This window comes from Phoenix dactylifera, unplaced genomic scaffold, assembly GCF_009389715.1.
Source record: "Phoenix dactylifera cultivar Barhee BC4 unplaced genomic scaffold, palm_55x_up_171113_PBpolish2nd_filt_p 001340F, whole genome shotgun sequence".
In the NCBI taxonomy this organism is placed as follows: Eukaryota; Viridiplantae; Streptophyta; class Magnoliopsida; order Arecales; family Arecaceae; genus Phoenix; species Phoenix dactylifera.
In genome coordinates, this window is record NW_024068668.1 from 35,955 (window position 1) to 48,313 (window position 12,359).

General features: G+C 41.2%; 1 non-coding gene across 1 annotated transcript; it reads right to left on the reverse strand.

Annotated features, from left to right (window-relative positions):
• Positions 1-11,803: 11,803 nt before the first annotated feature.
• Positions 11,804-11,909, reverse strand: LOC120108447. Its single transcript, XR_005509804.1, has one exon. It is a non-coding gene; the product is annotated as a small nucleolar RNA R71 (small nucleolar RNA).
• Positions 11,910-12,359: the final 450 nt, after the last annotated feature.

A 12,359-nucleotide genomic window follows, 5' to 3' on the forward strand; every position in this document is an offset into this window, starting at 1 on the left:
GGACAACAGAAATGCTTTATACACATGTATATATGTATAAAGAAATAGAAAAAAGTGACCAATATATCCAATTTTCTCTTAGTCAATATTTGAACGGGGTGGTTAGATTGAATGCTAGGGCTCGATATAATAGAAGGAAATTATAGAATGGGAGTTATTTACGGATCTAAACATAAAAAATATAAAACATGAAATGATCTTTCCGCACCTTCTTCGTCTCTTCATCATTTGTCATAGTATCTTAAGAAATTATAGTTCTTCATCTTTCTGTAAAGTATTTAGCTGACAGGAGAAAGAGGGGGCATACCTCGAATCGGCGCTTCCAAAGAACAAGGAGAAGATCCTCGGGCGGAGAAGAAGCTCGATCAACGCTTGAGGGCCAATCGGTCGGAGCCGGAGAGGAGGGACGAGGAGAAGATCCTCGGAAAGATCCTCGGGCGGAGGTGAAGCTCGCTCGAGGCTTGAAGGCTTGTCGGTTGACGCCGGAGAGGAGGGAGGAGGCTTGAGGGCGGAGGCAGCCGCTCGTGCCGAAGAGGAGGGCTAGCTAGGGCTCGATCGGGAGGCGGAGAGCCGGAAAAGGAGGGTGGGTATTCGGGGAGGCGGAGAGCCGGAAAAGGAGGCCAGGCTAGGGCTCGATCGGGAGGGTGGTATTTGGGGAGGAGCCACCGACGCTTCTTTGAAGCGTGAGAATATGTGACGCCTGGGGTATATTTTTCCGACGCTTGTGGATAGCGTCGGCAAAAAAGGGTCGCCTTTTCCCAATTTTCCTGTAGTGTTTCTAGCATTTAATTAGATTGAGTCCATGCAATAAGTGATTTGATTCACAATGGGTTAGCCTCTTCACAATGAATTAAATTGAGTCCAAGGCATGAATGGGTTCATGGCTAATTAGAAGTGGTCACATGTCAAAAGAAAGAGAAGTTCAACCATGAAGACCTCTCACATGTGGAAGAAATTCAGAGTTCAAATCCAGTTGAAATCCGTGACAGATTGAACACCATATGGTATTTTGAAGATTTTGGGAGCTACAGAAGTCTGATTAAGTTGATTCAAATTTTTTTGGAACGTAGACATCCGTAGCTTTCCAATGACTATAAGAACGTGAAATTTGGAGATCAGATGAAATTTGAGGAGTCTCCCGAACTTCATGCTGATGTTGGTACCCGAGAAGGAGTTCCACCTAGATTCCAACTCGTGGCATGCAGCTGAATTCCTTTTGATGGGTTTCAATCCACATGCCATAAGGAATGGATTCCTAGGTGTCTAGGCTTAGGTATCAAGGCCTTTGATTGGTCAATTAGAAAATTTAAATTTTGAATTGAGTCCTCATGTAATTAGGAGTCCAATTTAAAATTCTGTGTAATCCTTATCCTTATCCTTTGTCAACCTTTCTTTCTATATAAAGAAGGGTATGATGAATGAAGTTAGTTTCTTTTGGATTTCGAAATTCCCTTTGTTTACGTGAGGAGGGGCAAGTCCCTTGCTTGGTGCGATGCCAAGAGGCTGAAGAAAGAGGTGGGACGCCTCCCTTCAAGTCTTCAAATTTGAATTAGTTTGGATGAGATTTCCAAAACTAATTCATCCTTATCCACTCTCTCTCTCCCTTGTTTCACGCTTGTTCCTGTAGGTGCACCTCCTTGAGTGCCACATTAGCATTTCAGAACCTCTCTCACGCCCAAGACTCCTTTCACACGTCCTCCTCTAAGTCCTATTGCCATTAGGACTCCACACAACCCAATTCAGCCTAAAAAAATTGGTCTAGCCAATTTCAGCCCCCACAAAATTGGTGCCTAATTTTGGTCCATTGGCTGACCCTCCTTGAACCCAATCTCACCGACCAGCAACCCATCTTCTTCCTCCTTCCTTCCACCACAAAGAACCCTAGCCTCCATTGCCATTGCTTTGAAAAAAAAAAAAAAAGAGAAGAAAGATTCAGCCATCCTCGATCAAGAAGAAAAATCTGCAGCCCACCCCGATTGCGTCAAAAAATCATATCAAAATATCGTGCCTTTTGGGAGTTAGATCATCATGTGACATGTCCTTAACTAGTTTGTCTCCACCCGGATACAAACACGAAAATGCATCAACTTTAGACGTTGACCAGAAAGCTTGGATTTTCTAGTGGCCCAACTGCTAACCTATGTTGTACATCCACTGGCTTCACCATGTTTGTTATTTTTTTAGGTGGCTCCTCTCTCTGCATGTTCTTGTGGCTTCCTTGATTCCTCTACAAAGATGAAGTCTGGTCCCTCCCCCTTCATTCTTTTAGGTAACCTGTTCTTCCTAGGGGCTTGCTGGATTTGTTTGTGCGCACGGCAAAATATGGCGCAAGACTGTGACACCGGTCACTCGATTTTTGCAAAAGTCTACTTATATTCTTGCCCTCAAAACAACCATGAAATTTAGAGCCAAAACTACAAATGATTTTGCCGAATAACCTGAACTATGTAGAAAACTCCAGCTTTACTTAGTAATATTTATGGATTATCTCATGTACGAATACGTAAATGACTTCATGCAGTAGGATGGGAAACCACCTAGAACCATTCCCTCATAGAGGGAGCAGGCTACCACCGAGTTGACATGTATTTTCTTGAAACATCATTTATATTATATATCATTTTCGTTATTATATTGATTATTTAACTTATAGAATATTTTTAATTAATTACTGGAAAATTATTGGTGAATTTTCAGCACCTTCTATATTTCCTCCTAAGAAAACCACTAAAATAAAATGGATGCCGTGGTGGTAGAGAAACAAACATATGTCCTGAAATATATACTTTTAACTAAAGTTGCCATCAAACCGACTTGTAAGACCGGCTTTCGATTAAGTAGCGAGTCGAAGGGAGCAACAACAATAGCTCCCAATAGCCCTGGTCATTGAAAGCAATTAAAGAAATAGAAAGTCACGGCGAATAACTGGTGTATCTTTATAATGAAAAAAGCAGCAGGAAAACAATCCAAAATTATATAATTATTCACGTCCTATTTGCCAATAGGATGCAAAATAGTTATTGAATAACTCATGAAAGGATTGAAAGGATGGTTTATTATCACGTTGTTTGACAATAGCTCGATTGAATTCTAGTGAGTTAAACATACATGAATCAATACAGACTTTTGAAAGTTCCTAGTATAGTCAGATTATACTATTACATGCCAATCGATGCAGTTACACATCTCTCAATTGAAGTGCTAGTATTCAAAACAAAAACCATGATTATACTAATAAGTGTTTGTACATCTATGATTGTGAAAGAACCCAAATTAAGAAAAAATTTTATGACCGCTTTAGGATTGATCTTGGGTCTTGCATATGAAAGCCTTTCAAAGATATGTAGGTCCATTGTACTATTGGTGGTTCTAGATTCTCCATGGGATGGAATGGCGTGTGCATCCTCGTGCAGGTATGTGAGTGTGCTATCAGCGTCAAAAATCGGAAAGAAAAATAAAGAATTGGCAGCATGGGTCCTGAGACCTTGAGTTTCAAGAATTTTCACCAATGAGACATCGACTACTTGAATGAGAAGGATGTAGATTATAGCTAGGGCTACTAGTCTTCGTTAATAGATATAGGATATAGATAAAGTAAGGTAAAGCAATTAAATATAGCAAGATAATTAAAGCTAAATGCAAAGTTAAAAGTGTAGATAAACATAAACAAAATGATAAGTTTTTGGTTGGCCAAAGATCCCTTCACAAGGTAACACTACTATTTATACATCACATCATAAATAGTCTGGTCACCAATTGCTCCTAGTGTCAATCCTATCCATATTTGGTCTTCACTTCCTCAGATGGTTTTAATTGTAGGAACTAAGAACCTTGCCACTCTCCATGTTCTAATAACCATCATGTCTCGTACTATACTACGATCCTCCTACTAGGTTGATAAGGAAATAAGGGGATGAGTCGACTTGCGAATTATCTGCAATAATTAGACTCGACCTAGCCAGGTTGATAAACAGCCAGTAGGGATGGTCCTCGAGCCAAGTGGCTCAATTTCAATCTATTTCAACTTCGGGCCAAGAAATCCCACTTCAGCAACCATCTTTCTAGTTTACTAACTTAGGATCACTTCGATCATTGGGATCTTTATAGCCCCACCTCTCAAGTTGATATGGCTATTCTTTGCTCTATCTATTTTTACTAGCTATTCATCCTATTTTAACCGACACTCTCCTCACTCATCTTGTGAAGTGTCATGTACACTTATCAGATTACTCTTTAGCTACTCTATTTACTCCTCAGCTACCCGATTTGCTCCTTGGATGGAACTTAATGATGTCGAAGTTTCTGCTTTTGAGCACCCTGCTTGGATACTTGGTTCAAGACAACCTTTTATTTGAGAACCTCTCCTTTCTTTTCACTATGTCTCAGCATTGCTATGTGGTTGTGTACATGTTCACCCTCGGATGTTAGTATCAATTAAAGGGTTGTGTGAACAATACCCATAACATTCCATTAATCGTTGATCAAAAGGGTGATCGGATGTGCCGAACACCACGCCCATACTTTATTGGATGCTAGCACCAAAGTATTTTGAATAAATATACCTTTTGGGATTACTACACCCTCCAGAGATTTCTTTTCCTCCATTTATGGTATCCTCTGATTCGTCTCCTCTTCTTCCAAGGATTGGCAACATGTCTTCATGAGCAACTTGCTCCCTTGATTATGTTACTTCCAAAGATATTGCAATAAATTACAATCCTTCTAGGTTATGCTTAGTATGACGTAGGGGAAGACATCTTCTATATTCATTGCCCTTAGTAACTTCTACCCTCTGAGGTATTCACTATCTTCACTAAGCTCCTGCAACCTTGCTCTTTCTCTGTGATAAGATGAGTCATGATCTTGTCACACTTCTTGCCATCACTCACTAGAGATGAGCAACTCGAGCACTCTAGGGTTTTATGATATGTAGACTCTCAAATATTGATTCAAGATTACTTCAGTCTTTATATGCTTGGTCCTGTTGTTAAGTCCAACATAGTCGAACCTCTTTCCTCTAAAACCTCTTTCATCTACCTTTTCTTGTCATCCCAAGGAGAGTTCTCTCTATGAGAGGCCATGTTCTAAAACATCCATTTGGACGAACTCCAACCACCATTAGCCATGACTGTTAGAAACCCGCCCATGCCGCAGAAAAATTTCAAAAATTTCAGATGCAGCGGAAGAGGCATGCGCGGGATCAATCGTTCATCGCATGAACGTTGTTTAAAACCGTTCGTAGATAGATAAGGATTAAAAACTTTTTAAAAACATTAGAAGATCAGATCTTCACCTTGTGCAGGTAGATGATCACCGCAAACTGATGATCGTGGTTTTTGGATGAAGGTTCGCTTGAAGCCGTTCAAGTGCCCGGCCTCTACAGGTATTCCCACGAAGCAGGAACCGATCCAAGCTCTCTATCTCTCCGGGGTGCTAGCTCCCTTGTAGAGATAACTTTTGATGGCTGATGTCCTCCCTCTTAATCAACCCTTGATTGTGCTTGGGAGGAGGAAGAAGAAGGATGAAGAGATGAAGAGGATCAAAGCCCTTGGCAGCCTTCTTCTCTTCTCATGCGTTGAAGCCAAGGAAGAAGCCCAAGAGGAGGGAGACGCCTCCTCTTTTTTTCTCTTGCTGTTGGCGGCTGAAACAAAGGGAAAAGGGTGGCCACGGCTAGAGAGGAGAGGGCTTTCGCATCAATTAGGTCAGCCCCCAAAAGCCTCCTTTAAATAACATGTGGAGCTCCTAACTTTTAGGAGCTCCCTTGAAATTATTCCAAGAGGGGCGCCGGCCCCTCTTGTTGCCGCACCAAGGAATCAAAAGAGGAGGGGCGTGAGCCCCTCCCTCTTATGTTGCCCTAATCCTCATCTAATGAGGATTGGGAGGCCCTAATGTGGTTTAGCCCTAATCCAATTAGGATTTAACCAAATCATGAATCAATTGGGTTCAATCTATACTAGTCCTAATCCAATTAGAACTTGAATGAACCATGACTCAATTGAACTCTTCAATCCTAACCCAATTAGGAGTCATGTTGATTCATTAGATTAATAATTAATTAGGACTTAAGAAAACCTAATAAAATTAGAACTTATTTAATTTTAGTCCTAATCCAATTAGGACTCTTATTTGAATTCGAAGTCCTAATCCGATTAGGACTCTAGAAATCCTACTCCAAGTAGGAATCCAAATTTAATTCAAAACTCCTAATCTAATTAGGATTATAGGAATCCTACTCTAAGTAGGAATCCTAGTCCTACTCCAAATAGGATTCCCAGTCCAAGTAGAAATCCTACTCCAAGTAGGACTCTTGTTTTAAGTCCAATTAATTAATTCCCTTTGTTCCTTCTTCAACTTATTATCAATCGAATTGATTACTTGTGATTCCTAATCACGATTCAACCATCGGATCGGTCAATGCCTCTAGTGTGTGTGACCCCATAGGTTCTACTCTGACTGGTAGTGAGATATATTGTGATCTCTATCACAATATTATTAAAAACTCCTTTCAATGGATCGGAACGATTCCAACTCTACTCATTAGGGTTAATCGATCATCGAGATAATCCCTATGAGTCCCACCATCCACCAGTGACACCTAGCAGCATGTAGTGGCTACCCAGCAGAATAGAATGATGAACCTCTAGGTGCAGTTATCATGTGATACAGTCCTTCTATCGTGGATCCCTACAGGACGGAGGTCATGGATAACTCGTCAAACCCCTTCGTCTGTCATATGTCAAGATTTATTCGACTTAAGTTCGAGAGCGGAGAACTCTTTCTCCACTGTGCAATCTGCCCCGGCCGAGGTCTTACGAACTCAGTCTTATAAATCACATAGGATCTCTTCTTATCTATCAAGGTCGATAGATTCCTTATAGGTGCATACCCTACTCCTACAGTGAACCTACTGCAGCCAATCTACACTGCATAGACCCATATGGCTAGAGACCATGTATATGTGCAGTCAAACTACAATAACCTCACTGTGAGTAGCCGAAGCATCGCAGGTCAAAGGACCAGTCACACTACTGCAACATCAAGCAAGTCACTGACGAGTGGATAGACATCCAAGTGACTTCTTGTCTTGGTCACGCTCAGTACCCTTGTTCTTAACAAGCACCTACACTATTACTTCAGTGTCGCCACACTGTGGACTCGAGTCTCGTCCATCCATAAGGAAAGCAATGTGTGCACTGATCGGATCGATCACCGTCCTTGTGATGATCCATTGATCAGGAGCATTCATAAATTAATCACCAATGATGCATGGCTCAAATTCTTAACTCTTAAGAATACGCATCATCATCTTATTAATTCTTGGACGATTCATAGACACATAAACAATATTAATAAAAAGATGCCTTTTATTTATTCAATAATAAATATTCAAGTACAAAATTATGTCCCAAGAATTAACAATGTGTCAGCCAGATTGGCTTCTAGGGCATACATCTAACAATCTCTCACTTGCACTAAAGCCAATTGGTCATATATCTTAGGCCCATCTTCTCAAGGTGGGCTTCAGTCTTTTGCTGACTCAGCTGCTTAGTGAATGGGTCTGCCACGTTGTCCGCGGAGTCTACTCTCTGCACCTCGACATACTTCTTCTCAACATAGTCGCGTATGAGGTGGAAGCGCCGCTCTATGTGCTTGGACTTCTGATGAGACCTTGGCTCCTTAGCAAGAGCTATGGCGCTATTATTATCGTAGTAGAGTGTTATGGCATCTGATGTCATCACGTCCAACTCTGCAATGAATTTCTTGAACCAGAAGCCTTCTTTAGCAGCTTCAACGGCGGCGATGTATTCAACTTCCATAGTAGAATCAGCAATGATCGGTTGTTTAGAACTTTTCCAATTCACCGTACCACCATTGCACAAGAACACATACCCAGATGTTAACTTCCTATCATCGACATCAGTCATGAAGTCTGAATCTGTGTACCCTTCTACCTTTAACTCTGATGATCCTCCAAAGACCAAGAATAAATCTTTAGTTCTTCTCAAGTACTTAAGAATATTCTTCACAGTTGTCCAGTGTTCTTCACCTGGATTTGACTGATATTTGCTTGTGACACTCACAGCAAGGGCTATATCAGGTCGTGTACATAGCATGGCATACATGAGGCTCCCTATTGCCGATGCATAGGGTATCTTGCTCATGCGTTGAATCTCTTCAGATGTGTTGGGGCACATCTTCTTGGAGAGATAAATTCCATGCCTTAGGGGTAAGAGACTGATAAGTGCTAAATAATGTATAAATTTATCTCTTTTACATAGCACTTATTATTATTGTTATGGACATATTTTAAATTTAAACATAAGAAAATGTGTTTCCTCTCTTCATTGCATTTTAATAAATTATTAGAGGTAATTCAAGTTTGGTTTAATTTTCTATATTGATTTAGTCTAATGTGTGTGCAGGTCGAGCCATCCCATTCACGAACTAGTCCCAATCTACTCCATATGTGGACTACTTTCTCCCACATGTGCATGAAGCTACCCATTTCTTTGTCCACGTCATATTTTCCGTGTGCACCAAGCTTCCCAACTTAGCAAAACAGAGGCCTCTCCCATTTTCTCCACGTGTCCAAACTTCCTTCATTCAGAACAAAGCCCTCCCAACCTATCTGAGTGGACCCCAACTAACTTTCTAAAAAAAGGTAGAGATAATATATATATAATAATTCTCATATCACCCCTCACGCATTCATCTCCCACATCATTTTTTTTTATTATTCTCTTCTCCTCCCCTGTTTCGGAACAAGCCGCAAGACCCATGGAGCTCCATAGCCCACGCCATCTCCTTCCCCCATTTCCGCGATTCAGAACTCAACTTCCAGCCACCCACCAACCTCCGAGATCCTCGCACATTGCAGCATCTTTCCCACCGCTTCCAGGATCCATTCCGTGTGGATTCTTTCCTTCCGCGCTCAAGGATTTTCTCCCAGTCGATCCAAGAATCCATCCTCTCCGTGGAAGGCGTCCCAGCATCGTCACCTGCTCCTGATAGCTCCCAAGCTTATTCTCTCAAATCTCCTTCCATGAATAACTCACATCCCGTTCGTATCCCGGCACCTCAGCTCACGGTTCAAATCCATATGTTTTCCCTCTGTTTCAAAACAGAGCATACCTTCCAGCTTAGCCGTATCGAAAGTTTGATTGCCTCTAGATCCCTCCCGTTCGCATTCAACCATGTCCGAGCATCCCGTGAACACCCTGCATATGATCACTCTCGTCTTCCCAGATTTCTTGTTCCAGATTTGATCTTCTCCCAAGATCTTCTTCTTCCGGATTTCTTCCGCTCGCACTCAACCTCTGAAATCTTGCAAGCATCCGCAACCTTCCTACCATCGGGTTGAATCCATCCTCTCCGTGGATTGCGTCCCAGCATTTCACCACGCCCGTGATCTTTTCTTCCGGATTTCTTTGCTTCGGAACCAGGTCCCAGCGATCTTCCATGATCCATCCAAATCCCGAGCCAAATAGAAACTCCCCTGCTCCGTGTGTCCAAATGAGAGCCAGCATAGAATCCTTTCAACGCCCCCGTCATCCTTCGCGTTGGAGCAGCATCGGCGTCCTCTAATCCAGCTACTCATCCGCGGATCCATCGCCTGCATATCCTCCTTCACAAATCCGATCCTCCATGGTCAGGAAGGATATAAAAGGGGGACGGTTTTAAGAACATGGGGAGGAGGCTCTGTTTCGGTGAAGAAGAAGAAGAAGAAAGCCGAGAGAAAGAAATAAAAAAAGAAGAGAGAGGGGAGGAAAGAGAATATTTTGTGATATTTTGGGAATAATGGGAGGTGAAGGCTTTCATTTGAAGATGGGAGGTCGTCCGGAAGCCATGCGCGGCTAAACGTCTAGTCTAGGGCTGGATGAAGCCCTAGCAATGTATCAGGGCATTGTAGTTCTTATTTTTATTATTATTTTGGAGCTTGTTTAAATTCTTATTTTCAATGAAATATTCCTTTATGATATTTAAACTTTGAGCATGCTAGTTACTAATCATATTTGCTAAAGTAGTCTAAGATGATTCATGCCTAGAAGATGAAGTGTGCTGCATCCTAGATTAGCATGCTCAGGTAGACACTTCATGCTACACCGAAGATGGATCTTCCTAACACTCTTTATGATTTTATTTTAAAAGGCTTGTGGCCAAATTGCATGCCTCTCCAAAAGACAAAAATTAAGAACACAGTCCTTGATGCAATGCTATGTGGTGGATTCCAAACCCTAGATCTATTTACTCTGATCAATTCCAATTCGCACTCATAGTTTAATTTAGTTAAATCAAGTTAGCAAATCCTTCTTTTTGATTTATTTTTAAAGAAAAATAACTTGTCTCCAATCCCTGTGGACCGACACCCGTAATCACTATCCTACAGGATACGTGCTATTGCGTGGTTTACTTTTGAAATTGAAAGAACCAATCAATTTTTGGCACCGTTGCCGGGGATTGCTAGCACAGTTTTTTTTCCTATCATTAAAAAAATTAAAAAAAAACATATATATGTCTAAAATAAAATAAAATAAAAAAATTATTTTCTATTATTGTTACTTTTCTTATCTCTTTTTTCTCGTCTACTAATTTTTTTAAATTTTCTTTTGATCTTATTTGATCAGGAGTCGAAGGAAAAATCTGGGATGATCAAAAAGAGAACTGCCGGAAAAGGAATGCTGTAGAGGTTTGCCAAAAAAAAAAAAAATAAACTGCTGGGGAAATTTCCTTTGGTAACTTCTAAACCTTTCTTATTTAAATTAAGTATTAGCTTGAAATTTTGTGGTGATTGTTTGATTTTAATTTCAGCAAAAGTGTGAATCATGTTTGATACACATACACAAATTAATCCGCACAGAGTAAGGGCAATCACCCCAACAAGATAAGAGCCGGATTTCATCACTGGACGCTTGCCCAACTTAGGTGAACTCAATCTCACATAGTGTCACTTTAATTAAAATCAATTAGACGTTGGTTCCTAGGGACATTCGAGCTCAATAGGATAAAGATCACCGAAAGTTGCACCAATTTCGCTCTGTGGCTTAGTTGATGTCTAGGCAAGCTTTGTCCCTATAAGGGAGACAGTTCATCTGTTCGAGGCAAGTGGGTTTTAAGTGCGACCTTTGCGAACGCATCGTGACCCCTCCACTTATTTGGGAGCTTACCTGGTCAACTCGGTTCATTAGACCGGATTGGAGGCTTAGGTGCCCTCTTCAAACCAGTTAGGAGCTGTCTAGTGATTTTAGGACAAAGACTAGGATTGATATGCTTTTCTCTTTTATTGCATGCTTGATTGATCGAGTACTAGTATATGCAAGGTAGTCGTTCTAGAGTAAGAAACCTATTACCTTTTGACCCTGAAATAGAACGAACCCTTAGGAACATTCGAGCTAAGATCAAAACATTAGGATCATCCCACCTCTTAAGATGGCTGAAGAACAACCCAAACTCCTGAGGGAGTACTTTACTCCCACTATTTACACTTTCCCATCTTGCATTCGATTACCTGAGGTAGCAGCTGTACAATATGAAATAAAGTCTAGTGTGATCCAAATGCTCCCATCTTTTTATGGGCTCACCAACGAAGACCCATACAAACATTTAGATGAATTTCTTGAGATTTGCACCACTGTCAAGATTCAGAACTTCACTGATGATGCCCTGAAACTTAGGTTATTCCCCTTCTCCCTTAAAGATAGAGCCAAACAATGGCTGAATTCTTTAGAAGCTAACTCAATTCGTTCTTGGGATCAAATGCAACAAGAATTCCTTAAAAAATACTTTCCTATAGGAAGAACGAACCAGTTTAGACGTGCCATTACAAGCTTCTCCCAAACCGAGGGAGAAGAATTTCATGAAACTTGGGAGAGATTTCGGGACCTAATCCGTAAATGGCCTCATCATCAAATACCTAAGTGGCAGCTAGTGCAATGTTTTTATGACGGTTTGACTGAACGAAACCGTCAGATGATCGATGCTGCATGCAGGGAGACTTTCATGCTTCGAAATGAGCATGAAGCATGGCAACTATTTGAAAATCTTAATGAAAACTCCCTCCACCATGCTTTATGTTCTCGTCAAGCACCCCCGAATTTTCAAAGAAAAGGGGCCATTTGTGAAATGAGTCATTCTATGGACCTGTCTAGCAAGGTAGATGCATTGTCCCATAAGATTGACCAACTAATGATAGGAAGACATGTCGTTAGCTCTTCCCAAGCACAAGTGTGTGCTATCTGTTCTAGCCCATCGCATCCTATTCATGAGTGCCCCTCAGCACCCCAATATCTCGAACTCGTGCAAGAACACATCAATGCTGCCCAAACACAGCCCAGACCGGGTAATGATCCATTTTCCAATAC